The sequence below is a fragment of the Malaclemys terrapin genome, chromosome 3 (assembly GCF_027887155.1).
Source record: "Malaclemys terrapin pileata isolate rMalTer1 chromosome 3, rMalTer1.hap1, whole genome shotgun sequence".
NCBI lineage: Eukaryota > Metazoa > Chordata > Testudines > Emydidae > Malaclemys > Malaclemys terrapin.
In genome coordinates, this window is record NC_071507.1 from 32,708,842 (window position 1) to 32,723,811 (window position 14,970).

Consider the following 14,970-nt stretch of genomic DNA (forward strand, 5'->3'; position numbering starts at 1 on the left):
GGACACTCGGGTGCGGTGCGTGTCACGCAGCCAGCGCTGCAGCAGCGGGGCTTGCGGTTCCGCTTGGCCCAGTGCAGGGCGCTGGATTTGCTGGGGAGGGGCAGCGAGAGAGGCGGGCGCTTGCGTTCCCACCCCCTGCCCGCCTGAGCGAGCGCGGGGCGGTGGTGTGCGCGCGCTCTCCCCGCCCCCTGGCTCCCGGCTCAGCGCAGCTGTCGCTGTGCAGGCGGAGGGGGCAGGCTGCGGATTCCTCCAGTCACTCCCTTTCGCTCCAGCCACTGCCCGGAGTTGCCAGCTCCGGCCACCGCTGCTGCATCTCCCCCCCACTCACCGCTGCGGAGCGGAGCCCTGAGCTTCCCGGGACGGGAGCGGCTCCCCAGCCAGGAGAGGTAGGGGCTCTCGGTGCGTGCGGACAACATGGCACAGCCATGATCGACTCCCCCGGCCCCCAGTAAGAGTCCTGCCCCCTCCCCACAGGCAGCAGGGAGGCATGGCAAAGGCCGGAGGTCGGGGGAATGTCACCCCCCATCGGGAAGAGCACAAGGAGGGGACAGTAAGGCTGGGAAGGGGGAAGTGTGTGCATCTGATGGGGTGGGGGACTGCAGAGAAAGGAGGCGACGGCCTCTGGTGCACCCAGCTGAGTCTCCCTCTGCAGAGAGAGGGGAGTGAAAGGCTTTTCCCCTACCGGGGCGGGGGGGACGAGGCCGTGGGCTTGCCAGCCCGGCTGGAGATGGTCGGTGTGGGTGCGGGCTGCGCGCACCCAGCACCATAACAGGCTCCATCATTATATTGCAGTAGGATTATTGTGCCTCCTCCTCGGGCACTAACGCTGTCTGGTTTGTGCGTGGACAAGGGGATGAATGGGTCCAGCAGCAAACTGGGCAACGACGGGGGGAGCGGATGACAGCAGGTGGCTTAAAACCCCCACCCCACCCCAAATCCCCGACCGTGGGAGCCTGACATAGGTGGCTGCCTGTAACGGTACTGGGGATGCAAACAGGCGTGGTCGGGAACTAGCTGTACTGCTGCTGCCTCTCCCCCGCCGCCCTTCTGTCTTCTCTGGAGGAGACCGGTCAATTTCCCCTCGCTCCTTCCCTCCCCCCAGTACTTCAACAGGTTTGTCTTTTAGGGTTAGATGTGGATCTTCCAGGTTCCCTCTGTTGGTATAATTGGCATCTTCCTTACGTATTGGTTAGATTGCGGTAAAAGTGCCTTTCCAGACAATGAAACCTAATCAGATTTGAATTTATCTGTGAGAAATGATAGGGAGGCGTTTGCTCTGTTGCAGTATTTATATTTGGGAACTATGTGTGTGTAAATCATGCCTGCGTTATTTATTGTTATGGTTTTCCCTTTCCTTTATGCCTGAGGAGAAATGATGCAGCACAATGCAGTGATCTGACAACCTTTATTCGGGTCTTTCCGGCTACATTTTGCATGATTCCCTTATGCACTGTCAAAACCCCACCCAACAGGAAATCGAGATTGTTTTTTTTCCCCGGGACAAACGCAATCACGGCCCTATCATTCTCATGCCTTTTATGTTGGTTGTTTGTGACTCCGATCAGTGTGTCGTGGAGGTGCAGATGGCAATTGTGCGTTTAGGGTGTGTGTGTGTTTGCTTGCTCTTGGTCTCTGTAATGAAGGGGGAGTTATGCGATTGCAGTTCTGCAGCTCTAATGCGGTCTGATGGAGTCCAGCCTGCAGCTGTGGAACATTAATCTGATACTACAAAAGTAGCAGCATTAGGGAGGGGTTAGAGGAAGAATGTTATTGTAAATGAGAGGAAACGGTGTACATTTATATTGTACGAGATAGGCACCTACTGTTCATGCACCATTTAAACGCAGACTGTATGTAAATCAGATGGATATAGTCAAACTGGTTGTTGATATTAAGTGCCCTTTCACATTATGCAGGAGAGCACGTTAGACCACCTGGTATTTCTTTACCTTATACCTGAAAGGTATTTGTGCTGTCATCACCCTTAAATCTTTAAATTCTCATACTGTACTTTGCAAAACACTAACATTTAGTGATCTAAAAATATTTTCTGCTCTTTGAAACGAATTGCACTCCAATCTCTATTTAATTGAAATCTACAGTCATGGTCTGTTTTTTGCAATTTCATTAGTCTCTGTTCAGATTGTTACACTATTCTGTTGTTTATATTTACAGAAGAAACATTTGTTTTATTTGAGTGTTTAAATTCTGACTTTTAAATGATTAGCCATATAAAGTTCCAACTTATTGGTTATGAGGCTTTGGCTTAATTTTTTTAATAGGCTGAAAGTTTTATGGACCTGAAATGCCTGTATTACTGAAGTGAACACATAACTAAAAAGGCATAATGCATGGACTTAAATTAATTGTCTTCCAGATCAGCAGAGTAGTTTGATGTCTACAGGCCTGTTGTAACAAAACAAAAAACAACAAAAACAACAAAACAAAAAAAAGGGGGGGGGGAAGCAAACTTCTGCCAAATATTGCAAGACTGCAGTATCTCTGAAAAAATCCATCTTTCATAGCAGTGGAAAGTGGCATTTTAAATGATTCTTTTAAAGTCATCTTGATTTTAAACATAGATCCTTTGATTTTGAAGTACACGAAACATTAATCTATTATAAAACTTAACTTTTACGCAAAAATGGAGTGAGCAATTGAATATAACATAAATTCCATTCCAGTCCTCTAGTTCTGAGGAAATGTGTATCCTTACAGTAAGAAGAGTGGGGCGGGAGGAAGAGATATTTCTTTCTAGATAATGTCTACAGAAGATTCTATGCTTTCATCATGAGCTTGTCCATAGACATAGATTTTGAATTATCAATATCAAAAGAAAAATTCCTGTAAATGAAAAATAAAACTACCAAGGTTTGAGATTTCTTGAAACATTATGTACAAGGGTTTGTTGATAGAATTGTGGCTATTATGAAGCCTGTTCATTGAGCTAGGTGACTGATTTTTTGATTATTTCTGGCCTGTGAGTGAAATCATGTGTTGCATAAAGACATACTGGAAACATTATTCCCAATAGTCTTGAAGATTATCTAGGCAGTTGGTGTTTATTACTTTATTAAAGAAATATCAGCAGTGTGGAAGCATCACAGGAAACTTAGCCATTTTGATTTGTCAGCCAGTGTGCAAAACTTCCAGCCAGAAAAAGGACTTGAATATACTGTGAAGCCTCTAGAGCAGTCATATTTACCATTGTGGGCTGCATCCACACAATATATATACTAGCTGTATGGGCCTGAGGATGTCACATGGGCTGCAACTGTGTGCTGATTGGGCCGAAAGTGGCCCGCGGGCTGAGAATCACTGCTCTAGAGTGAAAGATGTAAGTTTATGATGGTAATGGTGATAAAGAGCAGTAGGTGGCCAAAGAATTAGTTGCTTTTACTAAATTCACTTCTACTTTTCAACAGTTTAGTTGTCAAGATGGTTGACTTTTCTGGAGAAAATTTGCAAAAATGGTTGTTGTGATTCCAGTGTGACAGCAATTCTTGGTGATTCGTGTTTGGTGGTTACTGTGTCACAACTGATACTAGGAAGACACTAAATAAAATGAATAAACTATAGTATTTTTGCGATATTAAACTACAGTTTATTTTCATAATGTAACAAAGTTGGTACTAAATCTGGTAGTAGAATAGTAGCATTTTTGCATCTTGCTGTAGAACAAGTTCAGTGAAGTAACTTGTATATGGTAAAAAGTAAAGCTTTTGATGGAACATAAATTAGTAGTTATGTGTCAAAGTATTGTAGAATCCTATTTCAGCTATAGTGTGGGATGAATCCAGAAAACCTTGCGATTACTATGTGCCTGCTCCCAAGGATGGACCAGACTGACGATGAAACATTCGTGCTCACACTGGTCATGTTGTACACAAACCAAAGCACTACCGCATGATCTAATTTAAGGCCTACCTGCCTTTAAATTGGACATATACCCTCAAAAGAAATGTGGTGAAAGCCCTTTTTTCATATAAATACTTATAGAACTAAGTCTCTTTTATCAGGGGCCTCCACAATGCTCACTGACATTACATAGGCCTGGGGAAGTATTTTATATGGGTCAGTGTGACATGAGTAGGGCCCTACCAAATTCATGGTCCATTTTTGTAAGTTTCATACTGGTAGCATTTTAAAAAATCTTGAATTTCACAGTTTCAGATATTTATATCTTAAATTTCATAGTGTTATAACAAAACATGAATATGTATTTTAAAAAGGCAAAATATAAACATGTAAACCCCTTAAGACTGTTTCTCAAACTGGGGGTCCAGGCCCAAAAGGGGGTCACAAGGTGATTGTAGAGGGAGTCACAGTATGGCATGAGAGAGCTGGGTGCCCAGCTCTGAAGGCAGCACCACCGCCAGCAGCAGCATGGGAGTAAGGGTGGCATACTTTGATACCCCTGCCACCCACAATAGCTTTGTGACCCTCTTTTGGGTCGGGACCCCCAGATTGAGAAACGCTGTGCATTTTTGTTTACTTTTTACCCTATAGTATAGGGTACTTCTATAGTACATAGTAAAAATACACAAAAGACCAGATTTCACGGGGAGACCAGATTTCATGGTCCATGACACGTTTTTCATGGCCGTGAATTTGATAGGGCCCTAGACATAAGACATTCACCTCTTTGAGAGTGCCTCCAGTTGGATGGGTCTGGTGCTGCAGTCTTTTTTTCTCCTGGCACCCCCTAGAAGTTGTCAGCCTCATTAGGCAGGTCTTCAGTGGCTCAGTCCTCCAGCCAAGTCACACAGTTGATATGAATGAACCCCTTCCAGGGTAGGGAAAGTCCAGCAAAACTATTTGTCCTCACCAGGGTCTTCTGCCCTGTCTCTGGGCGTTTACATCCCAACCTTCACTCAGACTTCTAAGCAAGCCTTGTCTCCTTTTCAGGGCCTTACGCCGCTTTCGCAGGGGCTGGTGTGGGTGCAGAAAAGGACCTGGAGATTACAGTGGACGAGACGCTGAATATCAGTCAGCAGTGTGCCCTTGTTGCCAAGAAGGCCAATGGCATATTGGGCTGCATTAGTAGAAGCATTGCCAGCAGATCGAGGGAAGTGATTATTCCCCTCTATTCGGCACTGGTGAGGCCACATCTGGAGTATTGTGTCCAGTTTTGGGCCCCCCACTACAGAAAGGATGTGGACAAATTGGAGAGAGTCCAGCGGAGGACAATGAAAATGATCAGGGAGCTGGGGCACATGACTTACAAGAAGAGGCTGAGGGAACTGGGCTTGTTTAGTCTGCAGAAGAGAAGAGTGAGGGGGGATTTGATAGCAGCCTTCAACTACCTGAAGGGGGGTTCCAAAGAGGATGGAGCTCGGCTGTTCTCAGTGGTACCAGATGACAGAACAAGGAGCAATGGTCTCAAGTTGCAGTGGGGAAGGTCTAGGTTGGCTATTAGGAAAAACTATTTCATTAGGAGGGTGGTGAAGCACTGGAATGGGTTACCTAGCGAAGTGTGGAATCTTTATTCTTAGAGGTTTTTAAGGCCTGGCTTGACAAAGCCCTGGCTGCGATGATTTAGTTGGTGTTGGTCCTGCTTTGAGCAGGGGGTTGGACTAGATGACCTCCTGAGGTCTCTTCCAACCCATATCTTCTATGATTTTACTCGGGCCCTCCTACTTCTCCAGGTACCAATCCAAGGACCCTATAAACAGCAGCCATGTATCACTGCCTCCAGTTTGCTCTGCTATTACCTGGGCCTTTTTCCACGTAGCCCCTTTCTCTTCACCTGTTACCTTAGGGTTACAATTCTCAGGTCCAGCAAATGCAGCCCATTGAACTCCTTTGGCCAGCACAGAGCACCCATCATTGACTCTCTGGTCTCATCCAGGAACTGACCTGTTCAGGCCCTGCGTCTCCTTTTAGCTGAGCCTGCTGGCCTCTGATTGGCTGTGTATGTGCAGCCATTCTAGGCAAGCCTGGAGGACATACCTTCACTGCTCCTTTCCTGGTGTGGGGAGGGGTAGGACCATCGGGCCTTCAGCAGGCGGCCTCAAAGGGCCTGGGACACCCGGTCACCATCAAGTTACATGAATATACATGTGTGCAGTTTGATCATTTGTACAAAGTATTGTAATTCATTTGTGGGAAGCCTGTGCTACACAGCTCAAATGAAACCATTTATTTATTCAGATTTGTGGGTACTACACACAAATTAAAAGCCGGTACAGTAGTTTACCAATGGCCCAAACATCTTCCAAATCTAAGTCCCAAGCAGTCTCTGGCCCCCAAACTCTCCACTCCATAATTGTGGGAAAACCTTTGCAAAAAGTTGTTGTATTTTGGGATCAGTTGGACCAAAGTGAGGAGCCAATTCTGGAGCTGATGTATTGCCCCAGATAGTGCCCTATACCTGTCCTATTCCCATTTAAACCAGTGAGCTGTACACGAGAGCAACACAGATAGTCACAACTGTTGCAATATTTCCTGTGGAGAAAGGCAACCTTTTAGGGCCTGATCTCCACTGTGCAATCAATGGGAATTTTCCCTACAGTACCCATGACTCAAATGATCAGGGATATTTTTAAAGTCAAAACCAACCCATAGGTCTCCTCCTGTTCCTAAATAACAGCAATGGGAGCTTTGCCTCTGATGTAGATAGGAGCATTACCCAGATGTGTAGCTCTGTCTAGGCCCAGCTTGACTAGATTTGACATCAACAGTTAAACCAGGACTGACTTTGGCCCATTGGTTTTAAAGTTTATTTGACAATCTAATGCCATCTCCTTGTTTTTGTTGTAGATTTATCAATTCACTTTAAAAATCCTCTTGTGGTTGTTTGTAATCCCTATATAACAATCAACGGTTGCCTCATGAGGAGAGTGCTAGACTCTGAAGGTGGAGTGTATGTACTATCTACTGTTACACAGGTAGAATCAACTTTCTGCAGATATGTTGCACCAAAGATGACCTTCTCCTGTGTTAATTTTGTTTCAAATATGATTTTAATTTGTCAGATTTTATTACAACTCTTTTAAATGATCTGTTGTGAATTTATTTTTCTAATGAACATGGATACTGTGTAGCAGCAATTGCTTCTGGACCTAACAAAGTTTTACTTTTCTTTAATGAAAAGTAGCGTTACATAGATTTCACACATGCAAAATTTTTATTATGCATAGCTATATCCCATCTGATTTACATAACATCATTCTTGTTGCTGTTTAACTCATCCTATGAATTTAAGTAGTCTAATCTTTTTAACAATTTTGTTGAGCTTTGGCTATTTTTAATTTATAGTTAAGTGCTAGAATGAATTGCTCCTGTCAAATCCCCATAGAAAATGCATAGTTTTGCTGCAGAAAATCCTATGTACAATTAAGAAATGGTTGAGTTTATAGCAAACATTTTTAGTTTTTTTTTACCACAGGTTGAGAAGGTGGATTTTTGATGTGTGTTTGTCTGAAAGAGCGTGATTTCTATATGGCATTTAATATACGCTATAGGAAAAAGATCTACAGTCATATGTAATCTTTGCAGTCCATTGGTGTCTAGCTTACTGTGCCCAATGACAAATTAAGGCTGAAGAGTAACTTGAGCTGTGTTCTTTTAGCGCCATTGACTGTTTTTCTCTGACCATTCCCCCTTATTAGTAATTTTTTCTTGCACTGATGACCTTTCAGATGTTTCTGCATTTATGTACCTTTTGTTTTCCTTCCATAATTTTCTTATCTTCCACACAAATTTAGATTTTCCTTAAGATCTCTATATTTTTTCATTGTACACAGGACTTCTTTTGACTTGTAACAATCGTCACTAGACTGGAATGCCTTATGCTAATTTATAGTCACTTTTTTCATTAATTCCTTTGGAAATGTGTCAAGCATTGGAACTTTTATTTAAAACATATATTAGTTTGACTTGTTCAGCAATCTTGGCACATCAAGAAAACAGCATGAACTGAACAAAAGGGCCACTCTGTGTGAAAAATTTAGGCCAACAAATGCTAATTCACACCTGTCAGCTACCACAAATAGATTAGTGGCTAATACCAATTATGCCATTGAACCAGAAGAGGTGTGCCATTAATCTGCAGTTCAGAGACACTAACTGCACTGCAATCAATCTGTTCACAGGTAAATTTTCCAAAGTAAGTGGATTTTCCATTTACTGGGGCCCTAGTAGATCTGAAAAAACTGCCTGGGTGCAAAGTTTATCTGGTCAGATCCTGGAGCTACACCTGTTTATACCAGCTGAGGATCTGGCTTGCCATCCACAAAGCATAATCACCATTTGTTCTGTAGAAGATATTAAGCTCTGGTAATGTGGGATTTGCCTCCTGTTCTGCCCCACATAGCCCAAAGCTCTGGGCAAGAATGTTCTCGGCTCTCATCTTTGTTTATATAGTGTTTTTTTCAGTTGTAACCTGAAAGAGAAAATGCTAACCCCAGCCCATGGAGAGGGTTTCTTCTTCACCCTCAGTAGGAAAAGAGATGGATAAAGAAAAGTTAGAAAAATAAAAATGAATAGAAGCCAATTCAGCTGTCAAATATGCCAGTTTTAACATGATATAACTCTATTAACTTCAATAGTGCTAAAAGTGATTTATGCTGATATAAGAGGATAAGACTGAGTCCTACTCAGGGATTGTCAGACAGAGATCTACTGAGTAACTAAACTAGTTTATTTTAGGATTTATGCAGCATATTCATATTTTAAAGTAGAATATGCAGTTCTGGAAGAACAGTTTATGACTGATGAATCAGTGGAAGGGATGATCAAAAGTGGAAATATTTATTGGAATTTTTTTTTAAAAAAAGGTCTCCCTCTGTCTCTTCATATTCCAGACAAACTAAATAACAGACTGGTTAATATATTTGTTTAATGTTGATACATAAAGTCCATTGATAACAGGGCTTTCTGTATGGCATTTAGGTCTATGTGCACCATCTGTTAGGTAAATCTTGTAGAAAGCAGTTGGAGTACATTGATGTGCAGCTCCTACATAGGAATAAGTCACAATTTAAGACCTGATCTTGTGAAGTATTGAACATCCTCAATTCTCATTGACTTCAGTCCCAACTTCCCATTGACAAAACGGGTCAGACAACTTCCCATTGTTTTCACAGGGGATTGAGAGTACCTCAGCACCTCACAGGATGTATTCAGCACCTGGCAAGATTGATACCCCAAACAATATTACTGTCCCTTGTCAATGGTAGAGATATTTACCTGTACAATGCACTCTGAAGTACATTTCAGGTTCTTCGACAAAAAATGAACTAGTGTCATATGGTAAATTTAGACCCATCTGTACTTCCTATTACAGCAAAGATGCTGACATTCGCTAGTGAGTTAATGTTCCCATCATATTAACTATTTTGTATTTCTTTGAGGAGGGAGCTTAATTGTCTTAATCACCACTGGGTGGGTTCTACTGTAGTATGTTACAAATCACCTGCTTTATGACACTTGTTTCTTACTGCCATGTTGGTAAAGTGGAACCTTGTTTATAAGATGATGATAGACCTAAATATGCCAGCTTCCTACAGCACTGAACAAAAAACCTAGATTGACTAAATATGCCTAAAAACTTAATTAGAATGGGCTAATTTATGATCATTGTGGCCATTAATGTAGAGTAGGAAATATAGTTTTTATAAAACTTGATTGAATTTTTATTTTTTCCAGCTGTAAAATGTAATTTTGTTAGTGCAGCGATGCACACCGCAAACATTCCATTTAATTATGTCAAGTGATTCCTTTGTTTTTACATTAGAAGTCAAAGAGAGCTATGGAGGCTCAACACCTCACCTTGAATATGAAGACACTTATTTGGGTGCTTTAATATAGGTTTAGGTGCCTGACTTCATGCATCCATGTTTGAAAATGTTATATGTAGCCTGAAGTAATTGAGACTTGTTTCACAAGGACTGTCTCTGACTTTTCTTTTAATAAACAAATACACCTCTACCCCGATATAACGCGACCCGGTATAACACAAATTCGGATATAACGCGGTAAAGCAGCACTCCAGGGGGGCGGGGCTGCGCACTCCGGTGGATCAAAGCAAGTTCGATATAACACGGTTTCACCTATAACACGGTAAGATTTTTTGGCTCCTGAGGACAGCATTATATCGAGGTAGAGGTGTGTCTAATAAATGTATTTAAAAATCTATTGTCAGTATCTGCAGAGGGAATGCCGTGCAGCAGTGTGTAGTTGTGGAGCAGGTATTCTGCTTAAGTATGCATTTATAGCAACAAGTGGAATACGGCATGAGGTTAACCGTTCTAGTTCTTGAAGAAAGCAGTTTTTGCCTTGACTAGTAAGTTATTGATTGCAGTGGTTTTGGAAGGGCACATTGGATCTGAGGGGCTCTAATGGAAATCTAGTGGGTGTTTTAATACTGAATTCAAGAGGATCATTAGCAGGTGCTGAGCCCTTTATCAAAAGCCAGTATCATCCAGTAGACAGGGCGCTGGAGTGGAAGCCAGGAGATCTGGGTTTGGTTTGTAGCTCTCCCACTGACTTACTGTGTGACCCTGCACAAATCAGGCCAAAGTTTTCACAAGTAACTGTTGATTTTGGATGTTTCTGTTTTTGGGTGCCCAACATTAGATGTCTTAAAGGGGCCTGATTTTTTTCCAAAATGCTGAGTACCCACCCTCTGAAAATTAGATGTCAAGTTGGGCTATTAGAATCATTATTTGCTCTTCAAAGTCCTGGCCTTAACCTGCTGTGCTTCATTTTCACTTGAAGATAACCATAGAATCATAGAATCATAGAATATCAGAGTTGGAAGGGACCTCAAGAGGTCATCTAGTCCAACCCCCTGCTCAAAGCAGGACCAATTCCCAGCTAAATCATCCCAGCCAGGGCTTTGTCAAGCCGGGCCTTAAAAACCTCCAAGGAAGGAGACTCCACCACCTCCCTAGGTAATGCATTCCAGTGTTTCACCACCCTCCTAGTGAAATAGTTTTTCCTGATATCCAACCTGGACCTCCCCCACTGCAACTTGAGACCATTGCTCCTTGTTCTGTCATCTGCCACCACTGAGAACAGCCGAGCTCCATCCTCTTTGGAACCCCCCTTCAGGTAGTTGAAGGCTGCTATCAAATCCCCCCTCATTCTTCTCTTCTGGAGACTAAACAATCCCAGTTCTCTCAGCCTCTCCTCATAAGTCATGTGCTCCAGACCCCTAATCATTTTTGTTGCCCTCCGCTGGACTCTTTCCAATTTTTCCACATCCTTCTTGTAGTGTGGGGCCCAAAACTGGACACAGTATTCCAGATGAGGCCTCACCAATGTCGAATAAAGGGGAACGATCACGTTCCTCGATCTGCTGGCAATGCCCCTACTTATACAGCCCAAAATGCCGTTAGCCTTCTTGGCAACAAGAGCACACTGTTGACTCATATCCAGCTTCTCGTCCACTGTGACCCCTAGGTCCTTTTCAGCAGAACTGCTACCTAGCCATTCGGTCCCTAGTCTGTAGCAGTGCATGGGATTCTTCCGTCCTAAGTGCAGGACTCTGCACTTGTCCTTGTTGAACCTCATCAGGTTTTTTTCTGCCCAATCCTCTAATTTGTCTAGGTCCCTCTGTATCCGATCCCTACCCTCTAGTGTATCTACCATAACGATACTTTCCCTTGTTTGTAAATTGCTTTGAGATCTATGTATGCTAAGTGCTAATTGTCATTTTCACAAGGATGATGATACTGATGCTTATTACAATTTTTTTTGTTTCTATGCTGAAATAATTAAATTAACTCGCATTGGGTTTATTTTATAATTTAAAATACTGTAATTTGCTGGGTATAATAAAGCTCACTGTAAGATTCCCATTTACAACAAACAGTTTTGACCATTTCACAGTATCCTCCTTTTGGAGTAAAATATTCTTATTGTCATAGTAAGCACATTTACAAAACCATATTCTCAGGTGGTATAAATCAGTATCTGATTTCAATGGAGCTAAGCTTATTTATACAAGTTGAAGATCTGGCCCAGAGCCTATAACTTAATGTTAAAACATTTGTTGGAATCTATTTTAATTATGGTCTTTATAACTTGGACTTTCGGAGGAGCTTGTTCCAAATGTTTTTCTCATTTGTAGGCTAAGATTGTGCAAAGTGACCTCATGCTAGTAAGGGTGGGTCAGTTATAATGTGGAAAAATCTTAGTCAATGTGTCTTAGAGATAAGTGGGACTGAATCCCAACTAGAGCTGTGCATTAAATACTGGAATGTGTTGGAGACGTGCCAGCAGTTTGGAAGCAGGACTGTGTGACAAGTACTAATGCAATCACACTATACCTTAAAATAGTACCCTGGATAACAAAAGATCGGGAAAGTGGTCACTTTACCTCATTTTAGCACAAATTCATTCCTTAAAATAGATTAGAGAATGAGTATATATTTTTTCTAATTTATGCTCTGTTTGCTTTTTATAATTTACAGGTCCTCAAAAACCTTTAACACAGGGCAGAATTGCATTGCAGGAAAGAAGGAAAATAACTATAACTTTAACACTGGGGCACAAGTCCTTGATTAGGTAAAACAATCAACCGATACCTGAGTAAGGACTAAATAAGGATCTAAACCTTTGCTAGGAACTAGTGTGGTTTTCTCAAATTTGTCTTCAACTGTAAGCAAGTATTGAGGCAGAGATAAGTCAGTCACACTGGCACAGAGTTACATGGAGGCAGGATTTGGACTCAAAATTCTGGATGTGAGCAAGCAATATTTGAATATTTAAAATGAATATTGGTTTACCACCAAGCTTTGTTCAACAGTAAAAATAAGTTTATAGAATTTTCAGCTCCATGTCAAATTTGTCAACAGAACAGTTTGATCCTGCTTTTTATTCCTTGGCATAAATGTTTTAAAAACTTAAAACCTGTGATGCCTAAAGTAGTTTGTTATGGAAAGAGGATGAGTTTGCTTCTAAATGGGCACTAGGGAGAAAACAAACGTGGGGGGGGGCTGCTCTTTTGGAACAGCTTGTGCTATAGAGCCAGTATGTGGTTCTGGTTAGCGTTGGTGAGAATCAGCTGTAGAAAAGCATGGAATGAACCAACCATTCTCTTAACACATATTTGTGTTACTGTGGGGACCAAAACAAGAAACACTGTAATAGGAAGAGGAGAGTGGAAATAAAATGGAACAGTGAGGATACAGAATGAAAAATACATATGTAAATCGTGACCTTTGGATTTGTGCAGGTCTCAGGACTAAAAATCTGAGTTGCATTTTTTTTTAAATGACACGGCTTACTTCATTTGGGGAAAATATACAGCACTTTTGATCTTGTTTCATATTTGGAATCAAGGCGACAGCTCTGGCTGAAAAGGAAGGGCCTGCTCCTTCATTTTGTTCACCCGCATTGAAATCCTGGTCCCAGGACAACGGTCCTTTTGAGCTGGGCTCAGGGCAGGACTCAAGTGTTGGGAAGAGGCAAAAATGGCTTTACACCACCCTTGTGCTCCCACCAGTGGTGGTGCTTTTTTTAGGGTGGGGGTTTCATTCAGCATGTAGTGTAACTTACAGAACCCTCAGGGCTGCTTTAAGTAATGCTAGCTGGTAACAACCCCCTAAGGGTCATTGCAGCAGCCAGGCATAGGTTGGAGCAACAGTGGCACTATGACTATGCCTTCTCACCTCCAATGCTGGTTCTTGGAGGGGGTGTAGTCTACCAGCTACACCAGTTCTGCACTACCTGGGGATTCCCCAATCCCAGCTGGCCAGCTAAAATAGCTTTAAGGATTTGTATTGTTGGAGTGTTGCTAAGCATCATTGTTACGTTTGTATAAAACGACTATAGTGGAATGGAGAATCAAATTCAAAAATTTCACTCTGAGTTTCACTGAACTTTCCATTTTCCCAGTCTTGTGGTCTTTCAGAAATTACATTATTTAAAAAGCTATTTGAGTCATGACTAATAAAATATTAGGTGGCACTGAGTTAAAGGAGCAAGTAAATGATGGTAGTGGATTATTTTCAGAGAGATACTTCAAAGGTATGTTTAGCCAAACAAGGATAACATAAATTCTGGGTAAATGAAGCATACACCGAAGAGGATTAAACATATTTGACCCCGGCAGGTATTTAAATAACACCAATACAATAAAGAATATCTGCTAGTTATTAATGAAAGTCTCAGCTGGATTCTTAAATTTATTTAGTCATGGAAGAAAAGAATGATGTTAAACCTAATGTTAATAGTAGCCTAGCTGCAGTGGAGTGATTTTTCTTTTCCTGCTGGGCTTAAAAAATGAATTGGACAGATCTTCAGCTGGTATTAATCTACATTGCTCCACTGAAGTCAGTGAAGCAATGCTGATTTCACCAGCTAAGCATCTGGCCTGAGATTTTTAATTCTCTTGGTATAAAAAATGCAAATGACTTTATTTGGGATGCACATTGATCAGTTAAATTTTTAACCAGTGTAAATAATCTGAATCAGGATAGGAAAAATTTGTTAACAAAAGTGTCCATAAATCACTCTTGTAGATGATGATAACCTCTGTATGGAGAGGTTTGAGTGACACAGAGCTCTTATCTGTGTTTTGAGTCTAAAACAAATAATCCTAAAGTGTAGTAAATCCTGTGTTGGATTATGCTACTGAAGTATGTGAAACAAAGATCAGCACTGATATATCTTAGAGAAGAAATAGATTCTCAAGATGCTTGCTTAGGTAATACTTTATGGTGACAGGGCAATGTAAAACTAGGAGTTTAAATTGCTTTGACCACCATTTTCTTTTAAACAAGCAGATGAGACATTATGGAAATCTAAGGAGCTGCTCACTAAAATGGAACTGACAGGTGAGGACCACATGGACATACCAACAGTAGGTGGAGCAGTGAGTTGGTGCATGATACGCCAGCCATTTTAGAGATGTTTCTACAGCTGTTGTCAACTAGCGGAAAATAATGTGAATCACTTGGGATTGCTGTAGCTGGGCTTGCTGAGAGAGTTCAAAGAGTCACAGAGTTCCTCAGATTC

At 41.8% G+C, this 14,970-nt stretch overlaps 1 protein-coding gene across 1 annotated transcript in view; it reads left to right on the forward strand.

Annotated features, from left to right (window-relative positions):
- Positions 1–213: 213 nt before the first annotated feature.
- Positions 214–14,970, forward strand: part of SPTBN1 (spectrin beta, non-erythrocytic 1) — a 200,960-nt gene continuing 186,203 nt past the window's right edge. The window contains exon 1 of the mRNA XM_054021962.1: positions 214–386. The gene's annotated coding sequence lies outside the window, so the exon portion shown is untranslated. The remainder of the gene's footprint in view (positions 387–14,970) is intronic.